This window comes from Apium graveolens, chromosome 8 (genome assembly GCF_009905375.1).
Source record: "Apium graveolens cultivar Ventura chromosome 8, ASM990537v1, whole genome shotgun sequence".
Classification (NCBI taxonomy): domain Eukaryota; kingdom Viridiplantae; phylum Streptophyta; class Magnoliopsida; order Apiales; family Apiaceae; genus Apium; species Apium graveolens.
The window spans coordinates 224173202-224183210 of NC_133654.1; the positions used below are offsets into that span (position 1 = coordinate 224173202).

General features: G+C 36.0%; 1 long non-coding RNA gene across 1 annotated transcript; it reads right to left on the reverse strand.

Annotated features, from left to right (window-relative positions):
* Positions 1 to 1932: 1932 nt before the first annotated feature.
* LOC141677412 (uncharacterized) lies at positions 1933 to 3109 on the reverse strand. Its single transcript, XR_012557417.1, has 3 exons — positions 3038 to 3109; positions 2840 to 2917; positions 1933 to 1977 (listed from the first exon to the last, which is right to left on the reverse strand). It is a non-coding gene; the product is annotated as an uncharacterized LOC141677412 (long non-coding RNA).
* Positions 3110 to 10009: the final 6900 nt, after the last annotated feature.

Genomic DNA, 10009 nt, shown 5'->3' on the forward strand with positions numbered 1-10009 from the left:
AAAGAGCTATGAGTGGCAAGACTCGGGTTTTCCAATCAACCTATGGTATTGGGGTATCGTCTTCATCCCGCTTTCTCCGGAGACTTAGCTCCACTTCTATATCAACATTATAAAAAAAATCATGTACAATTTTCTCCTTTCCTCAATATGTCGATCTTAAACGATTCCATCAATTTCCGTATAACACTTCACATAAACACTTCAACATAACTCCTGGTAGTCCATCAACAAACTATATTGGCTCAACCAATGGACTCTCTTTCGCATATAACTCTTAGCAATCTTTTCTCTGAGTGCTACAACTCATTCTCTTCCCTTAATGTTGGCTTTTCAATCGACTGTTAATAACTCAACCAATGCCTCAACTCTTAAGGCTAAGGTCCCCTTGGGTACTACCGTCGCGACTACTCCATAGTAATCCGACTACGAACTCGATGAGAGTTCTTGTTAACTTTTAGATCCTCAGTCTACCCATTTTACTCTTACTGCTTCCAAAACTTATAACATTTGGCTCTGATACCATTTCTGTAACACCCCCAAATCCAAGGTCGTGAATTCGGGTCGTTACGATCACTTATTAATTAAATAATTCTCTTTTCACAATAATTTTTCCAAAATGGAAGAAAGGGACTATACTGGAATAAACCACGTATCGGTGATCAGCCGAATACGAAATTTTCTCTACTAGTAGAAGGAATACAAACCTAGCCGCCTTTGGGCTCATCAAGACACTACACGGTGGTTGCCCATTACCGTGCAAGTCCGAAAGTCAATGGTCACATAGACCATATAACCGTACAATGCGCCACTCCGCGCTTGCATAATGCGCCACTCCGCACCTGGTCACTGCCCGATACCACTCTGTGCCGGGCAGGCCACATTCCAGTCCCAAAATAGTTATATCTTTTGCTCAAAATCCTTTTTCGAAGGAATAGGTCGTTAAAAGTTGACCTGAAAATAAGATGTTTTATTCATCACTTTTAACTCAATTGATCTTTGGGAGTTGTCGGATTTTTGAATTTAAAATCATTTTCAAATCCCTATATGTAGTAGGGTGACACGTATATTACTCACTTGTTCTTTATTGAACGAGGAAGCAAAACTCTTATGCTTCAAGACTAAGTTCCCTAAGGTTTTGATACGTTTCAAATGATTAATCTCTTTCAAGAGTTTTGAATAATTTAGAAAGTACCTTTGGGAATTATGTCTATTTTTAAATAAGTTTTTAGAAGTCCGAAGATATTAAAAATCTAAGGTCTCATAATTATATAAGAGGGATTTAATGAATTGATAAAATTTTAAGTACAAAGTATTTCTAATTAAGGTTCAATGAATTAATAAAAACCTTAAATACAAAATATTTTGTGAATAAGGTCCAACGAATGGAGACACCTTAATCAAATAATCAAAACATGATTTGGTATCCTATAATTGCTCTTTGAATAGTTAAATCTTTATTAAATAATGTGAAATTATTTATAAACTATTCAGTATATTTTTAAATACTTTCTGGATATTTAATAATCCCTTAAATATCGCTTTATAAAATAATCAATCAAGTAAGGGTGTCCCTTAAATGAATAAACCAATATTTCTCGAAGTTTAAGTCAAAATCTCAATCGTTCGCTTGATATATATATTACGCGAACGTACTTTATTTATCAAAATAGAAATCTTTCGCGTCCGGCTCTCTCCGGAATTAAATCGTTATTAAAATATCTTCAACTCCCATTATCATATATTATATTTGAAATACGTTTCAACTTCTCATACTCGTGTAAAACGAAATTTATTTTCGTAAACAATCGCATAATTCGTATGCATTGATATCATAGACAAGCATATATATATTTGAACTGTAAATCATGGCATCAATATCATAACAGTATATATATAGCATGGATAGTATGAGATAGGGTTTCGAAAACTTGCCTCGAGTAATCGAAGTGGTATGGTCTCTGGTGTTTGGTTGGCGATCTATAAACAAAAACCAACGGTCTAAGTTAGTACGCGATTAACGTCTCGCTTTTATTAAGCAACTTTCGCAACTACTCAAGTATAACGAATCTCCGATCGTCACATTCTCAACACTTATATTCTCACTTTATAACATGGTCGGGTTTTGAAATCGATCGTTCGCTTTAGAAAGTCCATTTCGAGTTTTAAGCTCGAACGTGAGAAAATGTTCGTCAAAACCAGGTTTTTTATGCGTTTCTCGTTGGCGCTCGCTTTACCAAAGTATTTTTATAAAATCGAAAAATTAATATTTTCCCAAGATTCTTTTTGGACAGTCTTCTCTACTGTCATATCCATTTTTCATAATTTTTCCAGAATCTCAAAATTATTTTAAGTCCTTCAAAATCACCATGCAAGTGGACTTAAGTGCAGTTGGCTAATCGCAGAAATGTTTTACACTAAAACGACCATAACTCCTAAACCGTAAATCTCCTCATGATGATCTACACATGTATAGAAACTAAAAAACAATATCTATCTAGTAATGGCCAGTGATTTTCAAATTTTAACCATTTTCATGGCCGAATGTCTTGCAGAAAACAGATCAAGTGCAAGAATGCCCAAACTCAATTTCTACTACTTGATCTTAACACAATCACTACCTATAACCATCATAAACACAAGTACTTCTCAAGATCCACCCACATGAACCTTATATGCTCTATCTAGTACCACATACATGGATTACGACTCAACATCTCAAGTCTTTAGCAAGAACATAATCAATACAAACTCAAACAAACACAATCCTTTGGATCTTAACACTACAACAAACATAACTCTTAAATCCAACCATAAAACCTTAAAGGGTTGAAAGTTATACCTTCTTGGATACTAGGAAGGTTAGTGCTAGGATTATTGAGGCTTGGTTTTCTTAGAAAACACTTAGAAGGGCTAGATCCTTAAGAAACAAAACCAAGAAACAAGTTAAAATTCGGAGTTACCTTTCAGCACCTCATTCAAACATTTTTATAAAATTGAAAAATATTAATTTGAGGCTGAAATTTGGTACGAAGCTTACCCATGATATAGAGAAGCTATGGTAAAAATTTCATGATATTTGAATGAGTATATTTTGAGTTATGAATTTTTCTCTTTCTCCCTGGCTCAGAAAATCCGAACTGCTGGAATGAAAAATGGGAGAGCTTTAAGTGAGGGAAAAGTGGTTGTTTTCTTTTGTGGCTAAAGTGTGGGAGTGTATAATGAATATATGGGATGTATGCAGCAGATTTGACAATAATTTGGCAAAGGTATGGATTGGTTTGATTGTGTGGTGAAGTGAGAAAAGGGAGAAGTATGGCTTGTGTACTTGTTTGTCTCCCATCACTATTCAACACTATTCCACTAACTATTCTAGTTAGCTTCTAATCATCTAGTTACACTCCTAACTACTAGTTAGGACTTGGTTATGCATGGCCAACTTGCATGGGATTTAATTTTTCATTCGTTTATTTATCGTAAATGCAATCGTCGTTCCATTCCGATAGTTTCCACGTATAACGACTTGTTTCGTAGCGATTTCTTTTATCGCTTATAATCCTATAACCAATTCCATTCCTTCTCTTGATCATAGAAATACCTTGATATATTATTTATTTCACGTAGTATTCCCGGTTCTACGCCATTCTTTACGGATACGAAAACACGTAGTATAATTGTGAATCTTCGAATTCCGTCGGCTTTTACATTCACTTATTTTCCTCGATAAACAAGAATATGATCTCGGATTCTCAAAATTCCACTATTCATTTAATGATGATCCCCATACGTATTACTTAATTAGCTCAAGTTACTATTCACAGAAGTTTTAAAATATTACAAAAATCAGGGTTCTTACACTTAACTTTAATCATACTTAAGTTCTTTTAATCAAAACCACAACATTTACCATTCCAAATCCCAAACTCTAAATCACAACAACAAGCTACAATATCATCCTACTAATAAAAATCATCTTATAATATATAGGAATCTAGGGTTTGGAGATGGTATACCTTCCTTGAAGTGGTGGGATGAGCTAGGAAGCCTTAAGAAGCTTTGAGAAGTCTTAGGAAAGCTTGGATCTTCAAGAAAACAATAAAACTTCAAGTTAAAAAACTTGAAAACACTATTCATAGTCTTCTTCTTTGATTAAATGAAGAAGATTGAGAAGGAATTGATGGCTTAAACTCATGGTATAGCCCTAACTAAGCATGAAGATGATTAGGGAATTTACTCACCAATTTAGGAAGCTTGGATCTTGAATTTTTGAAAATTCTTGCCTTATGAATAGTAAAAAGCCGAGAGCTTCAAGAACAAAGCCTTGGTTGCTTTTTGATTTTTGATGAAATGATTTTTGCTTGGCTTGGTTGCTTGGTTTTTGTGCTTGCTTTAGTCAATTACCTTTTTGCCCTTGAATTTGTGTGGTTACAAAGCCACCACACCTCCTTCCTTCCCATGTCATGCCTATGTCATCCTCATGATGTCATCCTCCCCTCCTTGTCCTCTTCTCATTGGTTGGGTGACATCATCCTCTCTAATCCCTTTAATTAACTTCCTAATTGTTTGCCTAATGACCGCTGATCTGTTATACGGTTCGCTTAACTTTCGTTCTCGTTTATCGTTTGAAGGATCATACTCGGGATCTTATTACCTAGGTTCCCTTAACCTTTCTCAATACATTATATTCCTTTTTATGATCCTCTATTATAATCCTTTAATTTAAATCCTTTTTATCCTGTTACCTTATACTCAATTCTCTCCGTATCTAGTGTATTTCCGGGAAAAATCAAAGTGTTCGGATTTGGATTCTGACGATCTTTACATACACTTATATCCCATATAAAGTACTAATAAAATCTCAGAATATCCATATCAGAACCCCTACATAGTGTGGCATGAAAAGTTTTCTCATTCAGCAAAAACACTATTCATAAGGGTTTCAAAAATTTCCCAAAAATTGGGGTTATTACATACATGCATGTTTTATACAACAATCTCCCCCAATTTGTGAGAAGATTGCTTAACACAAATTCATGCATGTTAACAAGACTAACCCCAAGTTTAAAAGATTATGAAATGTAACAGTTCATTGTTCTCCTTAGATCAGATATCCATTTAGCTTTGCTTTACACTTTGATCGGGAACACTAATGATGTTCTCATCTTCAGTAATCTTTGGCATCATCACTTATATATTGCAATCTCCCCCAACTTGTTCATTATGAAATTATGCACAAGTTCTGATTGATGATGTCAAAACTCTAACTAAATGCAGAAGTCAATCTCCCCATTTTGTCTTCTTCTGTGAGTTTAACAAACTTTACTTCTATACATGTCTTCAATATTATCTGCATCAACATTGCATAGAGATTTACTCGATTTTCCCTTATAAAGTTTGTACCACCAGTACATTTAGATTTACTCTTCTCTCCCCCTATCAAGAAGAGAGTATTTTTGTATGGAAACATCCAACAGCTGTTTTTACATTTAGATATATTCACTCCCTTTTTGACATTATCTCTAGGTGGAAAGATTCAGCTAGATGCACGTTGTTCAAGCTTTTGTCATTATCCATTTAGAAGAATATCTGCAGCTTCAAGCTTTAGTGATTTCCGTAGTGATGAATTCAACAGGTAGAATAGGATACTTTACTTAGACCTGCAGAAAAAGTCTTTCAGTAACAAAAGTCCTAAACTCTCTATTCTTTTAATAAGCAGTCTCACTACTTCTCACTGCACTAGTCTCATGACTTTTAAGAGTCAGAGTTTCCTCACAAGGATTACTAAATCCAGACACTCATCTACCTCTCCTTTTTTCCAGGAAGGATCATGCCTCTCTTATTTTCTATTTTTCTCTCAATCTTTTCTCTCATCCTCACATGAAAGGATCAAATGTTGTTTGCCCTATAGAAATAAAAGGTGGTTGAGAAAGTTTTCTGTGATCATATGATTAGGGGTAATCCATATAGGTCTAATCATACTCATTTCATCATAATAGTGAGTATGCATTTCATATCTTGTGGGATTCTAAAGAATCAGTTGATTGATTTAACATTAATATGCAGCTGCATCTTTCATCAATTTCAACTATTCTCACAGTGTTCTCAGTGATTCTGCCTTCATCACCATTTTGAGGTAATGGTTCTTGTATGGATGGAGTTTCAAGAGTTGCTGTATTAATTTGACATCCAGGTTCTTGTGTACTCTACTCCACTGTCTGAATTCTGAGCTTCTGTTAACACTATTTGTTGTGCAGTTGTGTCATGTTTATCCACTCCACTGAGATCATTACTGGACATTTGGTCTAAGAAGTGTTTAAATTGATTTTTTATCTCAATTTGAGGGGGAATGAGTTCATCCATCTTTTCCCTCACCATTTTCCTATTCCTATCTTCATGACCAGTCAATTTGACTTCAAGAGCTTTATAAAAAAGGTGAAAAGCCTTGAGTTGAGCTTTATGCACTTCTGTGACTGCATCATATACTTCTTATGGAGTCAAGGCCTTTGCATTGCTTCCAAGGATAGTAACATACTCTTCCATGAATCTGGCCAAGACTTGATCCATTTCTAACACAAAGTCTTGAGAAAGCCATGCATCCACATTCCCATCCTGTTCTTCATCATTTACAATCTTCTCCTTCTATTTCTCCAGATCTTCATTGTAGGTGAGCATGATGGCCTGATAGTCCTGATTGCTCATATCAGAGGTGAGCAGATGTTGAGAGATGTTTGCCAGTCCAGAAATCTGCTCCACTAAGAGATCATCTACAGATGTGGGTTGAGAAATAGATTCTTGCAACCAGTTGGTGAGAATGTGAGGTTGTTGAGGTTGGGAAGTTGAAGGGTGTGAGGTTGAGGGTTCAGAAACACCAGTGACTAAAATCACAGTTTAACTCATAGATTGCTCTGTGGTTTTGACAGTGTGTTGTCCTCCACTTGTAGTGGGAACCTTCAATTGAATTGGAGGGGATTTGACTGGGTTACTGTCATGTACACTAGCTTCAAACCCTTTTGTGTCTTGCAACACACTGGCACTTGAATGTGCTATACTTGCCTCCCTTATGACAGGATCATGGGCAATTGTACTCTTAGCTTCAATTGCCAAGGCAATCTCTGCTGGGGTTATGAGGGGAGTTGTCCCTATATGAGGAACCTCCAATTGAATTGGAGAGGATTTAGATAGCTCCCCCTCAGGAGTACTACCCTCAAACCTTGCAGTCTGTGAAGACTATTTTGCACATGAAGGTGCATTAGAAGTATTCATGGGGTCTTCAGTAAAAACTGATGAATCCCCCATGTTTGTGATGGTGTCATCAAGGTCTACCCCATCATGTAGTCTGTCACCATCTAAATGGAGTGTCTGGGTGGTGAACAAACTTCTTGAGCTAAGTCGCTTGATTTTTCTTGCACTTGAGAATTAGATTCAAGTGCAGATGGAATAAAAGAAATTTGAGAGATAGGAGTTTGTTATTCAAGTGTGAGTGTTGGAAGCTCCCCTGAATGGATGAGGGAGCTTCAAATGATATGTCCTCACAATGTGTGCCTTCCTTGTTTCTCCTACCATACACTTGAATTGCTTCAGGTGCAGGCTGTGCAGACTCACTACTGGTTGATTTTACAACTGTATCCTTTTGGGAGGATACAGAGGAGGCTAGAGTGGTCAGCTCAGTTTTCTTACTCCTTTTGGATCTCTTGACCAAGGGTGACTCTTTCTCAGCTATGTCCTCACCACTCTCAGTTATGACAGTCAAGGTTGCCCCCTTTCTCTTCTTTTTACTCACCTCTGTTAGGCACAAAGCATGCGCTAATTAAATCACGCAAGTATACGCATTCGCAAGTAATATAGAATGATTTCTAGTTCGTTCCCACAGAGACTCTGATTAATTATATCTAATTAACACTTACTCACCAATGTATGATTATTCTTTAATGTCAAGACAATAACAATTAAGGTTGATTAACTAATAATAACTACGAGAATTAAACACTTGAATTAACAATATTAAACACACATGAGATCATAACTTCATTACTACTTCATTTAATAGTTATTGTTATTACCCTTAGCATGTAATGGTGATGATATTAATCGAACAACACGAAACTGATAAATACCAACTTTCGTTGCACGAATACCATTCTACCAAGCATCCACAATTAAGATAGAAGTTGAATAGGCATCAATTATGTTGAGACCCTATATGTCTATAGAATTTGACAACATAACAATTTAAGCGCAAGTTATTCATTATGATTACACAGGGCAAGTAAAACGGTTAGAGTTACCCACTAATCATGCATACAATACACGATCCTATACTAGCATTGCAAGTTCTAAATCTCAAGATTCAATGTCGCTTCATAAGAGATTAACAGGCTATCTTACATGTTCACGACGCACATAAGATGAATAAGCACAACATATGCTAGATATCATACAATCACCACATACCAAGGTATTAAACAATTAACTAAATAAATCCATAGTAAATCCGCTATGATCCCATGAACACGATTAGGCCATAATAGAACTCATCATCACCATGGGTTCATATGAAAGCATGATAATAACACAATGATATAAACTAATAAAAATACTTAATAAATAATGAAGTACGTCACAAGAGAATTAAGGTTCAAAGCATAAAGAAAACAAACATCCACTGTTATAATGAATTAAAAGAATCACAAGATAAACGTATGCTTCCTCTTCTTCGTTGTTGCGTGCTAAAACGGTCTTCTCGATATTCTTACCATCGCTCCGGTTATCTTCAATGAAGAAAACATCTTCCCAAAAGGTTTATATAATAACCTAAAAGAACTAGCTTTCACAGAAATCTAATTGTAATAGAATTATAAAATCCAGATTCTGAAAATCCGCACCCAGGCGGCCGCCTCCTTCTTCCAGGAGGGCGCCTGCTACCAGGCGGTCGCCTGCTCCCATCACGTAGGTGCCTGCATCACTTCTGGAAAATTCCTATTTTTGCTTCTGTTTTTGCTGAATTCTTCGCACATCAACCCGGGACTGATTCCAAGCACTTCCTTAAGCTTATTTTGATGAAATCCACCTATCTAAGCAAGTTATACCCTGAAATGCGAAAACACTCGAAAACGCGTCAAATATACAAAATACTCGAGTTCAAGACACCAATTCAAACCGTTATGAGACGCTCTAAGTGGTATAAAAGGCCACTTATCACACCCCCAAACTTGAATCAATGCTTGTCCTCAAGCGTCACAGACTCAAACTCAGAATGAAACATGCATGAATGCAAACTATATGAATGCAACAATCCCCATCGCGATGACTAAACCAACCAACACATGACATATCAACAAATGCAATTAGGCGACTAGAGATCAATCAAATCACGCAAGCTAACATACAACTAGAAACGTGGTGTATGCGAATGCTTAACAGATATGCTTCGAAACTAGATCAATCACCATAACTTAATTATCCTCAAGGCAATCACAAGCTTATACGAAGAATATATTCTAGACACTAAATGACTTATAACACTTCAAGATTATTGGAGTTTATTACGGAATCATACTTTTATTCAACACATAAACAAATGCTTATTTGATCGTGCAATGAGTGAGGTCCACAAAAGACTTATGCAATGGTACCCATTTAGCGAGCGTTAGGTTAGCGGATCCCACACTATAAAATCCTTAGGTCACTAGGCACAAAGTCCCCTAAGAACTTAATAACTTGAATACCAAAGAGCCCACTCGTGATCAATTGTGCATTAGACCATATATTTTTTCTTTCTTTTATTTTTTTTTCTATTTTTTTCAATTTCTGAGCAAGTGCGTTTCGCTCCATCTTGCTCAACCCTAGACTACTCGTATACAATACGAGCCGGCTAATAGCCATTTGACGCCTAGCCACAACTAGCAATAAATTCCAATTTTTTCCAATTTTTATCTTTTCATGTATTTTATCATTAAGAGCATATCCTGTATTCTAAGCATAAGCAATAGATTAACCTCAAAAACCATCAAAC